At 40.4% G+C, this 16,446-nt stretch overlaps 1 protein-coding gene and 1 long non-coding RNA gene across 2 annotated transcripts in view; one reads left to right on the top strand and one right to left on the bottom strand.

Annotated features, from left to right (window-relative positions):
• Positions 1–16,446, top strand: part of COL14A1 (collagen type XIV alpha 1 chain) — a 314,618-nt gene that overhangs the window by 243,296 nt on the left and 54,876 nt on the right. The window lies entirely within an intron of this gene.
• Positions 11,077–13,125, bottom strand: LOC116813552 (uncharacterized). Its single transcript, XR_004370996.2, has 3 exons — positions 13,034–13,125; positions 11,487–11,540; positions 11,077–11,131 (listed from the first exon to the last, which is right to left on the bottom strand). It is a non-coding gene; the product is annotated as an uncharacterized LOC116813552 (long non-coding RNA).

Here is a 16,446-nt window from a genome sequence, read left to right on the forward strand (position 1 = left end):
TCAAAAAAAAAAAAAAAAAAAAAGATAGTTTTCACAGTTGTACAGAGATTGCTAATTGTCCTCACATTCATTTCTACTGCTTCTTAGTAATAATACAATCCCCTGAGTTTTAACTAAACACATAACCATCCAACTAGGGACTTGATTTCTTGGAATCCTATGCAAGTAGGTATGACCTTATGACTAAGTGCTGGCTAATGGAATATGAGAGAAAGGGTGCTGCATATACCCTGGGTGTTGTTCTTGAAGGAAAACCAAATGCCATCCTCAACCATTTTCTCCCTTTCCAACTGACTGGAGTGAGAACATGCAAGTTAGACAAATTAGAAAATTAAAAAATGGGGGTGGAGCCAAGATGGCCCAATAGGAACAGCTCCAGTCTACAGCTCCCAGCCTGAGTGACACAGAAGACAGGTGATTTCTGCATTTCCGTTTGAGGTACCGGGTTCACCTCACTAGGGAGTGCCAAACGGTGGGTGCAGGACAGTCGGTGAAGCGCACTGTGCACGAGTCGAAGCAGGGCGAGGCATTGCCTCACTAATACTGTGCTTTTCCAACGGGCCTGGAAAATGGCACACTAGGAGATTGTGTCCCGCACCTGGCTCGGAGGGTCCTATGCCCACGGAGTCTCGCTGATTGCTAGCACAACAGTCTGAGATCAAACTGCAAGGCAGCAGCGAGGCTGGGGGAGGGGCACCCGCCATTGCCCAGGCTTGCTTAGGTAAACAAAGCAGCCAGGAAGCTCGAACTGGGTGGAGCCCACCACAGCTCAAGGAGGCCTGCCTGCCTCTGTAGGCTCCACCTCTGGGGGCAGGGCACAGACAAACAAAAATTCAGCAGGAACCTCTGCAGACTTAAATGTCCCTGTCTGACTGACAGCTTTGAAGAGAGTAGTGGTTCTCCCTGCATGCAGCTGGAGATCTGAGAATGGACAGACTGCCTCCTAAAGTGGGTCCCTGACCCCCGAGCAGCCTAACTGGGAGGCATCCCCCAGTAGGGACAGACTGACACCTCACTGGGCCAGGTACTCCTCTGAGACAAAACTTCCAGAGGAACTATCAGACAGCTGAATTGGTGGTCTCACGGAAATCCGCTGCTCTGCAGCCACCGCTGCTGACACCCAGCCAAACAGGGTCTGGAGTGGACCTCTAGCAAACTCCAACAGATCTGCAGCTGAGGGTCCTGCCTGGTAGAAGGAAAACTAACAAACAGAAAGGACATCCACACCAAAAACCCATCTGTACATTACCATCATCAAAGACCAAAAGTAGATAAAACCACAAAGATGGGGAAAAAACAGAGCAGAAAAACTGGAAACTCTAAAAAGCAGAGCACCTCTCCTCCTCCAAAGGAACGCAGTTCCTCACCAGCAGTGGAACAAAGCTGGACGGAGAATGACTTTGACGAGCTGAGAGAAGAAGGCTTCAGACGATCAAACTACTCCGAGCTACGGGAGGAAATTCAAAACAATAGCAAATAAGTTAAAAACTTTAAAAAAAAATTAGACGAATGGATAACTAGAATAACCAATGGAGAGAAGGGCTTAAAGGAGCTGATGGAGCTGAAAGCCAAGTTTCGAGAACTACGCAAATATTGCAGAAGCATTGGTAGCTGATGCGATCAACTGGAAGAAAGGGTATCAGTGACGGAAGATGAAATGAATAAAATGAAACGAGAAGGGAAGTTTAGAGAAAAAAGAATGAAAAGAAACGAACAAAGCCTCCAAGAAATTTGGGACTATGTGAAAAGACCAAATCTACGTCTGATTGGTGTACCTGAAAATGACAGGGAGAACAGAACCAAGTTGGAAAACACTCTGCAAGATATTATCCAGGAGAACTTCCCCAATCTAGCAAGGCAGGACAACATTCAGATTCAGGAAATACAGAGAACGCCACAAAGATACTCCTCGAGAAGAGCAACTCCAAGACACATAATTGTCAGATTCACCAAAGTTGAAATGAAGGAAAAAATGTTAAGGGCAGCCAGAGAGAAAGGTCGTGTTACCCACAAAGGGAAGCCCATCAGACTAACAGCTGATCTCTCGGCAGAAACTCTACAAGCCAGAAGAGAGTGGGGACCGATATTCAGCATTCTTAAAGAAAAGAATTTTCAACCCAGAATTTCATATCCAGCCAAACTAAGCTTCATAAGTGAAGGAGAAATAAAATACTTTACAGACAAGCAAATGCTCAGTGATTTTGTCACCACCAGGCCTGCCCTAAAAGAGCTCCTGAAGGAAGCACTAAACATGGAAAGGAACAACCGGTACCAGCCACTGCAAAAACATGCCAAATTGTAAAGACCATCGAGGCTAGGAAGAAACTGCATCAACTAATGAGCAAAATAACCAACTAACATCATAATGACAGGATCAAATTCACACATAACAATATTAACTTTAAATGTAAATGGGCTAAATGCTCCAATTAAAAGACACAGACTGGAAAACTGGATAAGGAGTCAAGACCCATCAGTGTGCTGTATTCAGGAAACCCATCTCACGTGCAGAGACACATATAGACTCAAAATAAAGGGATGGAGGAAGATCTATCAAGCAAATGGAAAACAAAAAAAGGCAGGGGTTGCAATCCTAGTCTCTGATAAAATACACTTTAAACCAACAAAGATCGAAAGAAACAAAGAAGGCTATTACATAATGGTAAAGGGATCAATTCAACAAGAAGAGCTAACTATCCTAAATATATATGCACCCAACACAGGAGCACCCAGATTCATAAAGCAAGTCCTGAGTGACCTACAAAGGGACTTAAACTCTCACACAATAATAATGGGAGATTTTAACACCCCACTGTCAACATTAGACAGATCAATGAGACAGAAAGTTAACAAGGATATCCAGGAATTGAACTCAGCTCTGCACAAAGTGGACATAATAGACATCTACAGAACTCTCCACCTCAAATCAACAGAATATACATTTTTTTCAGCACCACACCACACCTATTCCAAAGTTGACCACATAGTTGGAAGTAAAGCTCTCCTCAGCAAATGTAAAAGAACAGAAATTATAACAAACTGTCTCTCAGACCACAGTGCAATCAAACTAGAACTCAGGATTAAGAAACTCACTCAAAACCGCTCAACTACACGGAAACTGAACAACCTGCTCCTGAATGACTATTGGGTACATAATGAAATGAAGGCAGAAATAAAGATGTTCTTTGAAACCAACGAGAACAAAGACACAACCTACCAGAATCTCTGGGACACATTCAAAGCAGTGTGTAGAGGGAAATTTATAGCACTAAATGCCCACAAGAGAAAACAGGAAAGATCCAAAATTGACACCCTAACATCACAATTAAAAGAACTAGAAAAGCAAGAGCAAACACATTCAAAAGCTAGCAGAAGGCTAGAAATAACTAAATTAGAGCAGAACTGAAGGAAATAGAGACACAAAAAACCCTTCAAAAAATTAATGAATCCAGGAGCTGGTTTTTTGAGGAGATCAACAAAATTGATAGACCGCTAGCAAGACTAATAAAGAAGAAAAGAGAGAAGAATCAAATAGATGCAATAAAAAATGAAAAAGGGGATATCACCACCGATCCCACAGAAATACAATCTACCATCAGAGAATACTACAAACACCTCTATGCAAATAAACTAGAAAATCTAGAAGAAATGGATAAATTCCTCGACAAATACACCCTCCCAAGACTAAACCAGGAAGAAGTTGAATCTCTGAATAGACCAATAACAGGCTCTGAAATTGTGGCAATAATCAGTAGCTTACCAACCAAAAAGAGTCCAGGATCTGATGGATTCACAGCCGAATTCTACCAGAGGTACAAGGAGGAACTGGTACCATTCCTTCTGAAACTATTCCAATCAATAGAAAAAGAGGGAATCCTCCCTAACACATTTTATGAAGCCAGCATCATCCTGATACCAAAACCTGGCAGAGACATAACCAAAAAAGAGAATTTCAGACCAATATCCTTGATGAACATTGATGCAAAAATCCTCAATAAAATACTGGCAAACCGAATCCAGCAGCACATCAAAAAGCTTATCCACCATGATCAAGTGGGCTTCATCCCTGGGATGCAAGGCTGGTTCAAGATACGCAAATCAATAAATGTAATCCAGCATATAAACAGAACCAAAGACAAAAACCACATGATTATCTCAATAGATGCAGAAAAGGCTTTTGACAAAATTCAACAACCTTCATGCTAAAAACTCTCAATAAATTAGGTATTGATGGGACGTATCTCAAAATAATAAGAGCTATATACGACAAACCCACAGCCAATATCATACTGAATGGGCAAAAACTGGAAGCATTCCCTCTGAAAACTGGCACAAGACAGGGATGCCCTCTCTCACCGCTCCTATTCAACATAGTGCTGGAAGTTCTGGCCAGAGCAATCAGGCAGGAGAAGGAAATAAAGGGTATTCAATTAGGAAAAGAGGAAGTCAAACTGTCCCTGTTTGCAGATGACATGATTGTATATCTAGAAAATCCCATTGTCTCAGCCCAAAATCTCCTTAAGCTGATTAGCAACTTCAGCAAAGTCTCAGGATACAAAATCAATGTACAAAAATCACAAGCATTCTTGTACACCAATCACAGACAAACAGAGAGCCAAATCATGAGTGAACTCCCATTCACAATTGCTTCAAAGAGAATAAAATACCTAGGAATCCAACTTACAAGGGATGTGAAGGACCTCTTCAAGGAGAACTACAAACCACTGCTCAATGAAATCAAAGAGCATACAAACAAATGGAAGAACATTCCGTGCTCATGGGTTGGAAGAATCAATATCGTGAAAATGGCCATACTGCCCAAAGTAATTTATAGATTCAATGCCATCCCCATCAAGCTACCAATGACTTTCTTCACAGAATTGGAAAAAACTACTTTAAAGTTCATATGGAACCAAAAAAGAGCCCGCATTGCCAAGTCAATCCTAAGCCAAAAGAACAAAGCTGGAGGCATCACGCTACCTGACTTCAAACTATACTACAAGGCTACAGTAACCAAAACAGCATGGTACTGGTACCACAACAGAGATATAGATCAATGGAACAGAACAGAGCCCTCAGAAATGATGCCGCATATCTACAACTATTTGATCTTTGACAAACCTGACAAAAACAAGAAATGGGGAAAGGATTCCCTATTTAATAAATGGTGCTGGGAAAACTGGCTAGCCATATGTAGAAAGCTGAAACTGGATCCCTTCCTTACACCTTATACAAAAATTAATTCAAGATGGATTAAAGACTTAAATGTTAGACCTAAAACCATTAAAATCCTACAAGAAAACCTAGGCAATACCATTCAGGCCATAGGCGTGGGCAAGGACTTCATGTCTAAAACACCAAAAGCAATGGCAACAAAAGCCAAAATCGACAAATGGGATCTCATTAAACTAAAGAGCTTCTGCACAGCAAAAGAAACTATCATCAGAGTGAACAGGCAACCTACAGAATGGGAGAAAATTTTTGCAACCTACTCATCTGACAAAGGGCTAATATCCAGAATCTACAATGAACTCAAACAAATTTACAAGAAAAAAACAAACAACCCCATCAAAAAGTGGGCAAAGGACATGAACAGACACTTCTCAAAAGAAGACATTTATGCAGCCAGAAAACACATGAAGAAATGCTCATCATCACTGGCCATCAGAGAAATGCAAATCAAAACCACAGTGAGATACCATCTCACACCAGTTAGAATGGCCATCATTAAAAAATCAGGAAACAACAGGTGCTGGAGAGGATGTGGAGAAATAGGAACACTTTTACACTGTTGGTGGGACTGTAAACTAGTTCAACCATTGTGGAAGTCAGTGTGGCAATTCCTCAGGGATCTAGAACTAGAAATACCATTTGACCCAGCCATCCCATTACTGGGTATATACCCAAAGGAGTATAAATCATGCTGCTATAAAGACACATGCACACGTATGTTTATTGCGGCACTATTCACAATAGCAAAGACTTGGAACCAACCCAAATGTCCAACAACAATAGACTGGATTAAGAAAATGTGGCACATATACACCATGGAATACTATGCAGCCATAAAAAATGATGAGTTCGTGTCCTTTGTAGGGACATGGATGAAACTGGAAAACATCATTCTCAGTAAACTATCGCAAGGACAAAAAACCAAACACCGCATGTTCTCACTCATAGGTGGGAATTGAACAATGAGAACTCATGGACACAGGAAGGGGAACATCACATTCCGGGTACTGTTGTGGGGTGGGGGGTGGGGGGGGGCGGGGACAGCATTATGACATAAGGGTCAGAAACAAAATGCACATGGATACATATAAAAACTTGACATTGTACATATAGAAAACTTAAAATATAATATTATTCCCTCCACTAGTTTTGTGATGGTATTTACACATCCTCTTCAGAAGGAGGAAGATGCTCAAGGGAATAATTATCATGAATCTTAGTATTTAACAAAATATTCCTTAGATAAATGTTTCATCACTGCTTAACACTTATGATAAAAATTAAATCCAGATAGTTGACTCAAGTTCAATTTCTCAAGTGCATTTCAAGTCTAACTCAGTTTTGATGAAATGGGATATTCACCACAAATATGTCCTTTGTAGACATAAAACCTGCATAATCTGAGAAGCATGCTTCCAGTGTCCTTGTGAGGTGAAATCCAAGAAAAAAAATTTTAACTTGCTTTTAAAAAAAGAATTTTTATATTTCTTCAGTCTTTTAAGGCATCTCGACACGTCAAGGACAAGCCTTATAAAATATTATAAATGTCCAGACTTGTTAAGTTTGCTTTGAAAATAGTGAATACTAATATTAGCTAAAATCACATTTTTATAGAGAAATGTTTTACATGAATTAATCTCCACGACAATTCTCTGCAGTCAAATATTATTTTTTCCACTTTACCACTGAGGAAAGTGAGGGCTTGGAAACATGAAGTAATCCATGTCTTGCCTGTTCTTCCTAGTTTTCCTGAGGACCACCCTGATGTCTAGGGTGGGGACTGAGAAAGCCACCATATATTAGAGGAGCTCAAAGATCACAGGATAGGTCCTGAAGTCACAGATACCAAGAAAAGAAGAGGAAGGAGATGAGAGCAGTGACAAGATTTACAGTGCAAATGAAAGATGAGACGAAAATGCTTTCTGTTGGAATGACCTGGAATGAAAACTGAATGCCTCAATGTATTTGGCTGTGAAATATGAACTTGCACTATTGCTTTTTAAAGTGTGGTCCTGTACTCTACTGGCTGCCTAGCAAGAGGCTGCAACTTGTTCAGTGAAGAAGTCCAGTTTTTACCGGACTTGCTTATGGCCTCAGGCCCAGAGTTGAATAAGAGCTACCTCTAAGAGTCAAAGATTCCCCTTGGGAAAAGCCAGAATAAGCTAGAAACATTAGAAGAAAAGATGTTTCACCTTTTCCTTTTTATTATTTGTTAAGATCTCTCTCCTTCTAGGCTAAATTCAGGGGTACTATTGGCTTCAGCTTCAGGAAAGGGGTGCTAACCGTTCCCTAAGCTTTCAGTCAAGGTGATGGCAACTGGTTTGCGCTTTAAGTTTGTGGCTGTCAATAAGAGAAGACAAAGATTTGGCCAGGTGTTGTGGCTCATGCTTGTAATCCCAGCACCTTAGGAGGCTGAGGCAGGACAATCGCTTGAAGCCAGGTGTTTGAGACCACCCTGGGCAACATAGCAAGACCTCCATCTCTACCAAAAACAAATAAATAAATAAAATAAAAAAATTAGCCAGACATGGTGGTGCAAACCTGCAGTCCCAGCTACTTGATAGGCTGAGGTGGGAGGATCATGACTCACTTGAGCCCAGGTGTTTGAGGCTGCAGTGAGTCATGATTGCACCACTGTACTCCAGCCTGGGCCACAGAGGGAGACCTTATCTCTAAAAATTAAAATTAAAATAAGTAAATAAGAGAAGGCAAAGATATAAAAGGAAGAAAAATGAGCAGTAAGGAATAGCCCACCACTCCTACTGCACACCACACTCATGTACTCCTTACACTGTCCAAGGAGCTAAAAGCGCCGATTGAACATCATTGAAAATGTTTGTTGCAGCTTCCTCCTCCTTTCCCTAGAGTAGGCTTTACTCACAGGACTGGGAAAACAAAGGCACAGTAACATTAAGTGACTTCAGTGCTCAGAGTGGAGGAAAATAAAAAGCTTTGCTTTCCTGATTTTTTGGAGAGTGGAGCCTGAATGGGGAGTTTTCTGGAAGTGTCTTCTCAGTGATTTCAGCAGTAAGTCTCATCATCCTGCGTTTGCTCTCTTTCTATGCCACGGTTGTTACTGTTGTAATTATTTTTTTCCCCAAATGCAGCTTTGCCTTTTAGAATGGCCAGAGGTGGAGCAGGAATAATTGCAAGCTGTTTGCACTTACTCTATAAACAGCACCTCCTCTCCCACTGCCGAACCAAGGAGAGCTGGCCCTCCGATGCAGCATGTCTTCTGGGGTGCTTCGTGTCCAAGGTCTGTCTCCCACCATGAAAATTGTCCCGGGCCTCCTACCTTACAATCCTGCCCAGTAATTATTAATATCTAACTGTGTTAGAACTTTACTATCCTTAAGCCCTCAGATCAGTTGACTGAAGAGATCAGAGCCACCTAAATAGCCGTTTTTAATCCATCCTTCATTTCTTCTTTCCTTCTCTACTGTCTCTGAGAAGACCCTTTTGTCTTTCTGGCCCCAGGGAACAGCCATGCTCTTATCCCTTCCTTCCATCTCCTTTAGGTAAACAGTCCACAAACTCTTTCCCTCTGCCACTGAAGTTCTCTCTTCTGGATTCTTCTCTGTAGGCAGTAATGAACAACTCTTTCCAGGTTGAGCATAGCACATGGCATATTATATGTGCTCAATTAAGACATGACTGATTGATTAAAAATATGTGGTCCTTCCCTCAAGCAAGGCAGCCATGTTACACAATTTCAGGAGCACCATTATGTTTTATTCTGTGTGACTGGCATCCCCTTGTGTTGCACATTGAAATGATATTGCCCTCAAATATCTCTTCTAAAAGAATCATCACAGGATTCATATGATCTTTTCTTTAAACATGGCCCAATAAAGAATGAGCATCCTCGGAAATCTAGTTTGGAAAAGCAAGCCCACTTCCATCTAACATGTTTTCAAATTAAGAATCAGACATACTCTAAAAGTTTGACTTCCAGATTGGAAGAGAAAGGAAAATAAAATCTAATTACAGATATCTTATCACTTTATTACAGCTGTAAGCCTTTTAATCCTGTAGAGGAACACACATTTGGAGGGATAGCAAAATATTTATAAAAAGTCTGTGTTGGTATATTGGTGTTAAAAGAAAGAATTCCAAAACCAAATGATTCAAACACTAATCCAACATGTTTGATTTGTGAGTTCTTTGCCAAGATTGGACTTCATGCACAGATAAATCAAATAAGCTCACCAAACTAAATCTTTAGAATTGCCATTTTCAGAACTTCAGGAATCACGAAGGAATCCAGGTGTGTAACCACACAGGATCTTAGCCTACGCCCTTTGCCAAAATATATAAATATTTCTAGACGCTCCTTCCACATGTACAAGAACGCTACATAAATCTAACTGTTACAGAAGGCCTTCTTTAGATACATTCACCTAAACATATTTCACGGACTGAGTAATTCCATTTGATGAACAGAAACTACACTGAGATTTTAGGCAAACAAAAGTTTGGTGCTAAAAAAAAGGGGGAGGAAGTAGAAGGGTTGCACATCTACATTCTATAGAAAAAACAAGAACAATTTCATTATTCTTGAACAGTATAGCTACCCTGAGCTAAAAGCAAGCCTTTTTTGAGTAGAGAAGTGAGTGCTCAAGTCAATTGTTTGCTAACCTAGTAAGTTTGACCAAAAACACCAGTGAACACCAGATGTGCTGTCCTTCACTGGATTGAATCTAAGTGGTCGCCACTCTACATAATCCAGTCTTGAGAGAAACTGTGGAGCTGCTCACATGTCTAAATCAGTGACAGTTTAAGGAAGACCAGCCTCTGTGTCCCTTGCTGAAAATTTAATGACTTCCTATTGCCTTCATGTTAAAGTTCAAAATCCTTAGTTGGAAAAAAATAGATGATTTAAGTGAATTTGTGCTTACCTCTCTAACTTCATGTCTTAACAATCTCCCCACACCTAAGTATGTGTGCACACGCATTCAACACACACACACAATTACTCTAATCTCCTGCCATACTAAACGATGTACAATATTGGAAAGGCCCCACCTTCCCTTGCCTCTACCTCTTTGTATATGCTGTTCCCTCTGCTTGCAATAGCTTTCCTTTCCTTGTTCACCTGGCTGACTTCTATCTTTCCATCAAGACTCAGCCTAGATGGTACTTCCTCTGAGAAGTCTTCTTCCAGCCTCCAAGTCTAGCTTGGTTATCCACTCTTTGTGTTCTCACAGGGCTCTGCTCCCATTATAGCATGTAATAAAAGTTTTTTATTTAGTTATATTTCTTCCCAATAAACTATAAACTCTTTGAGAACAAGAACCTCAAACTTGGTTCAGTAAAACCTTATTGACTAAACAAATACCAGATGTCAGTGTATCCCTTTCCTGAACATCTTTATACTTTATTGTACTGCTGTCCACTTGAACAGATGAAAAGAACCAATAATTGAACTATATTAAATAAATGGAGATTGCCATGTAAGCCATACTACAGAAAGCCATTCTATTTAAATTTTAATTCATATGGTTCTTTATTTCCTTTACATTTATGCCTCAAGGATCTGAAAGAACTGGAGAAACCTACTAAACCAATGTACACAATAAACTATATGCAGGTTATGGGAGCACTCGGAAAGGGATGTGCTAATTTGGGAAGGTTTGATGAAAGTTCCTAGGGTTTGACAAAGTAATGAACATAGAAGATGTCAGTGAAGGGAAACAGACACAGGATAGGTGGAATATACATAAACAGGAGAAAACAAAAAGCAAAAACTGGCTTGACTCCCTTACATAGAAGCCTGTCAAAAATAAGAGTGAACTGGTGAAAAGGTCACTACTTGGCTAAAAACCAACCTTGGGCAAGACCTTACCCTCTGGCCTGGTGAGCCATCACGTCCTGGTGAACCAACGCCTCCTGGGATACCCTATATAGAACAGGGACAAAAAAGAGTCAGGTTCACAGGAATGAGTCATCTGCTCACCCAGCTTCCCTGAAATAGATGAAGGCCTCCAAACAAACCTAAGAGCATAATGGTGAACCCTTTGTAACCTAGAATTCAGACTTAGAAGTTATTCATGGGCAAAGAATGTTCCCTGTCAGAGCCCACCTGGGAACATCAGTGTGACTCTCAAAAGGGGCTTAGGGTAAGTGAATACAGGCAGTCTTTAATATGGAAAACACTTACCAAGATCACAACTGACTTCAGAAGCTACAGCTTTTTTTCCCCCTTGGCAAAGTTGTAGACTGACAGCAATAGACTTAAAAAATAAAAATAATACCTGTGGACCTGGAAGGCCAGTATCTCCTTTCTCTCCTTTTTCTCCTGGCATTCCCTGAGTATCCAAAAGTATACAGAGTTAAGTTCACATAGGTAAATTCTTAGCGTTTTCTTTTCCCTCTCTCATTATTTAAATATTTTCCACAGTACATTGCGTTTGCACTAACGTCTAAACAGAATATATGTATACTTTTTTTTTTTTTTTTTTTGAGACAGAGTCTTGCTCTTGTTGCCCAGGCTGGAGTGCAGTGACACGATCTTGGCTCACCGCAACCTCTGCCTCCTGGGTCCAAGCTATTCTCCTGCCTCAGCCTCCTGAGTAGCTGGGATTACAAATGCCTGCCACCACACCTGGCTAATTTTTGTACTTTTAGTAGAGATGGGGTTTCATCATGTTGGCCAGGCTGGTCTCGAGCTCCTGACTTCAGGTGATCCGCTTGCCTCCGCCTCCCAAAGTTCTAGGATTACAGGCATGAGCCATTGCGCCCGGCCAACAGAATATATTTCACTTTCCACATATGTTATGCCATTTATGTAAACATTCCTATGGAGCTGAATATTTATATACCAGCATAGTTTTAACATATAATATACAGTCTAATATGGCAAGGCCAATATTGTAAATACATGTAGGGCGGACTTGAATATTTCAGTATTATTTACGGCTTGGATTTTACAATCTCATATCTATGTAGATTTGTTTTGTTTTGTTTTGGCTAGAAACATACTTAAGTGGAATATAAGAAGGGAAAAGCAAACACAGAACCTGGCATGTAGTAAGACCTCAACCAATGTTTATTATTAGTAGTAATTACACAAATTGGCACATTAATGCTTTCTAAAATGTAAAAATAACACTGTAGGAGAAACTGCTCAGCTAGGCAGACACAATCATATGTGCAGAAAGATTGCCAAAAATTGTGCTTAAAAGGATCTGGTTGCTTCAAATATGAATTAAAGAATTGGTTTTATTCTTAAATCTAGACCCCTATAGTAAGATGAATGAAGATCGGCGAATGGAATTAAATTTTTTTTCAATGGTACGAAATGACTTTTCAAGGAAATGTAGCTATATAAGGTACAACATCTAAAAATCTAAAACTCTCACTGCCCATAAACTGCACTTTGGTGCCATTTGAGATAAGGATCATGAATAAATGGCTTTTATTAATTTATATCAGCAGTTACTACACATAATGAAAAAACTTAAATTTGTATAACATTTGTTACTTTCTGAATGTTATCACATCCGTTAAGAATTTAGTTAAATGAGAAAAAGGGCTATACATGCTAAGCTTTGTTCTTCCTCTGTAGACACAATGCTTGTGGATGGACCTACCTCCAATAAGTATGCATGTACTTATTTGTTAAAAGACCTTCATCATTGGACAAAAAAATGGCTAAGGGTACAACTAGTGAAATGACACTCCATCATTGCTTTCAAAGGGACTGAGGTTCATTATTAAGACACAGAAGACAAAAGTTCATTCTTTGTAACCTCATGGAAAAGAGATAACAATAAAACTCATCTGAATGAACACAACTCACGGGCATTCCTTGAATGGACAGACCACTTGGTCCTTGGGGTCCAGGTGGACCCTGAGGTCCTGGCAGACCAATTTCACCCCGAGGGCCATCTGGTCCCTGGAAGGCAACAGACAAATATCATCCTAAAAGTAAGTTAGACTCTCTGACATCTAGAAAATATTTCTGCTTAGGACAATTATAATTTATTTTCTTATATAGTTTTTCCTAAGATAGGAAATACTCAGGATAGCAAGACATCAAGCCTCAAATGATTTACCTTCCAGGCAAAATGTCATCAGTAAACCATAAGAGTAAACACACAGGGATTGCTGCAACTTTATTATTATCATTACTACTTTAGCTTCTGTAAATAAGAGTGCTATGCCAATTATGTAAGTAATGGGACCCCCCACACTCCATAACAAATTTATAAGTAAAAGTGCTTCAAGACCACCCTCCTAGTCTGGGAAGGTTCACACCGTCCAGATGAACTACATTCTCTCTGTCTTCACTACTGTCAACCACCTACCTCAGGCGGACTCCTCTGCATTTATTGAGAACTTTGCACCTAGCCTCCACTTTCTTCCTCACTTTGACGCTGCCATCACATTATAACTCCTTCAGTGTCCACTGAATGACCTTCCCTAGGCTTAGTATTATTTTACTTCCTTTTCTTATTTTTCGTTTTTGAGACAGAGTCTCATTCTGTTGCCCAGGCTGGAGTGCAGTGGCATGATCTCAGCTCACTGCAACCTCCCGCTCCCAGGTTCAAGCAATTCTCCTGCCTCAGCCTCCCAAGTAGCTAGGATTACAGGCATGCACCACCACACGTGGCTAATTTTTGTATTTTTAGTAGAGATGGGGTTTCACCATGTTGGCCAGGCTGATCTTGAACTCCTGACCTCAGGTGATCTGCCCAATTCGGCCTCCCAAAGTACCGGGACTACAGGCATGAGCCACCACTCCCAGCCTATTTTACTTCCCTTCTTTTCAGGATCAGACATCCCTTTTACCCTTATTTCTGTAACCCTTACTTCTGTAGCTTGGATCTTGTTGCGGTTTAACTAAAACTAAACCATGTAAGAAATCTTAGACCCAAAAACCTACCTATCCTCAATCTCTTCTGTCTCATTCTGTGACTTCAACTAAAGCTATTCTTTTATTAAATTAGGACCTCCAACATCTGGGTATCATCTTAGATGTGAGATTGGTGAACTTGTTACTTGGGACAAAGAGTGCAGAAAAAAAGGTATTGTGGGGTAAAGTGTGGGTAGATAATGAGTGCAGACTAACACTTGTTAAGATTTAGGTGCTTGGGACAAACCACATGGAAATGTCCAGCAGGCCAAGGAGTTAGGCAAGGTCTGTGCTAGGATGGATTTTGGAGTAGTTGAAAATATATTTATAGGTGAGATTATTAAGGAGAATGTATTGAGTGAGTGAAATAGAACGTGGATAAAAATGAGATGATAATCAGGTGGAAGGGAAAGGAAGAGAAACCTGGGGAAGAATCTGAAATGAAAAAGCCCGAGAATTAGGAAGAGGCTGAAGATGAAGTGGTATTGTGGTACAGAAACAGCCAATGGAGGAGAAATTTTCAAACAAAGAAGTGTTTGATTGTGTTAAATTTTGTAGAGATCTCAAGAAAAATTAAACTCTAATCTATGGAACTGGTAACAAGCAAGTAATTAGGAACTTTTATGAGAGAATTTTCATAGGACTCACAGAGGAAGAGGAAGCATATGTGGGTTGAGAATTCTTTGGGAGGTGAGCGTGTGGAAGCACTGAATGATAACTATTCTTACAAGGCGCATGGCGTAAGAAGAAGGGAGAGGGAGGGAGCTGGATTTTTAAAAATACGATGGAGGCGGCAAGGAGGAAATTTTTATGTATTACTTAGTATTTACAATGGTTTAATAATATATCATTTTAATATATAATAGTTGAATAATATATTATTTATTTATTTATTTATTTTTGAGAGGGAGTCTTGCTCTGTCTTGCCCAGGCTGGAGTGTAGTGGCGCAATCTCTGCTCACGGCAGCCTCCGCCTCCCAGGTTCAAGTGATTCTCCTGTCTCAGCCTCCCGAGTAGCTGGGACTACAGGTGCCCACCACCACACCTAGCTAATTTTGTATTTTTAGTAGAGACAGGGTTTCACCATGTTGGCCAGGCTAGTCTCGAACTCCTGACCTCAGGTGATCCACTTGCCTCAGCCTCCCAAAGTGCTGAGATTACAGGCATGATCCACTGTGCCTGGCTGAGTTTAATAATATATTATCAAGAAATTGCAAATAGAGTAGAAGGGCAAAAAGTAGGGGGTCCCATTTTATCCTGTAAAATATGAGGCAAAAATGACTAGGAGAGACCAACAAGAGGGTTGCTTTGTTCTTCCAAATTCTTATTCTCTATTTGCTGCAACAAAATAAAAAATAATACACACTGGGGCTTCCGTATGGAAGGTATCTACTCCCACACTGTCCACATTGGTGGACATGTCAACGTCCTTTGTCCAATAAGACTTTTTCCAAAAACCACTACTTACTTGGATCTGTGATTCATCAAAATCATCATACAGAAATAACCATATCAGTAGCATCCTATGGGAATGGATAATTGGAGGAAATGGGTGGGTCTTGGGATCACCAAACATCTACGAACTCATTTATATTCCTGATTAGAATGATCATCCAGTGATCATGTTAGAAAACACCGGGGTCATGCTGATAGAGGCATTGGGAGGAGGGAACTAGAATCTATAGGAGCAGAGGGGCATTGCCTTTGGGTGAAACTGAGGAAGATCCAGTGCACCCTTCTTGAGAAGAGGCCTCCAACTACTGCCCTTCTTACAGCACCATAAAAGACAGAGCCAAGTAAGATACCTCAAGTCTGTCCTGGCAAACAAAACAAACAAAAAAGGAGACATCTTATGGTCTGAATTTTGAATTGGGTAGTATCTGATTAATTGTCTTTAGCCTTCTTTCATTTACTTCTTTTTTATCCCAATATTTTCTTCTACCTTGCTTCATCTGTTTCCAATTTTATGGTAAAAAGCCTTGCAACGTTCTCCTCCCCATGAATAAATGTTATGTAAATTTAATAAGAAACCATATTGAGCAGTAAGTCAAGCAAGATGGATGGAGAGGAGAACATGTGGAGCAACGTGGTGAAAATGAGATGGGAGTCAAGTTATAAAGGGCCTTAAATGTCTCGGCAAAGGGGTGAACGGTATTCTGAAGGCAACAGCATGTGACTGCAGGTTTTTGAAGAGTATGATATGATCCAGCATAGACTTTAAGGAAATTAATCTAGGGGCAGATGTGAAGAATCAATCGAAATGTTAAGCCACTTGGGACAGAAGACCAGTTAGAAGATTTGCCAAGAGCTGGAGAGAAGATGGTGAGGCCTGAACTCCATTAGTGACTGGGCTTCTG

Source organism: Hylobates moloch, unplaced genomic scaffold, assembly GCF_009828535.3.
Source record: "Hylobates moloch isolate HMO894 unplaced genomic scaffold, HMol_V3 SCAFFOLD_9, whole genome shotgun sequence".
Taxonomy (NCBI): Eukaryota; Metazoa; Chordata; class Mammalia; order Primates; family Hylobatidae; genus Hylobates; species Hylobates moloch.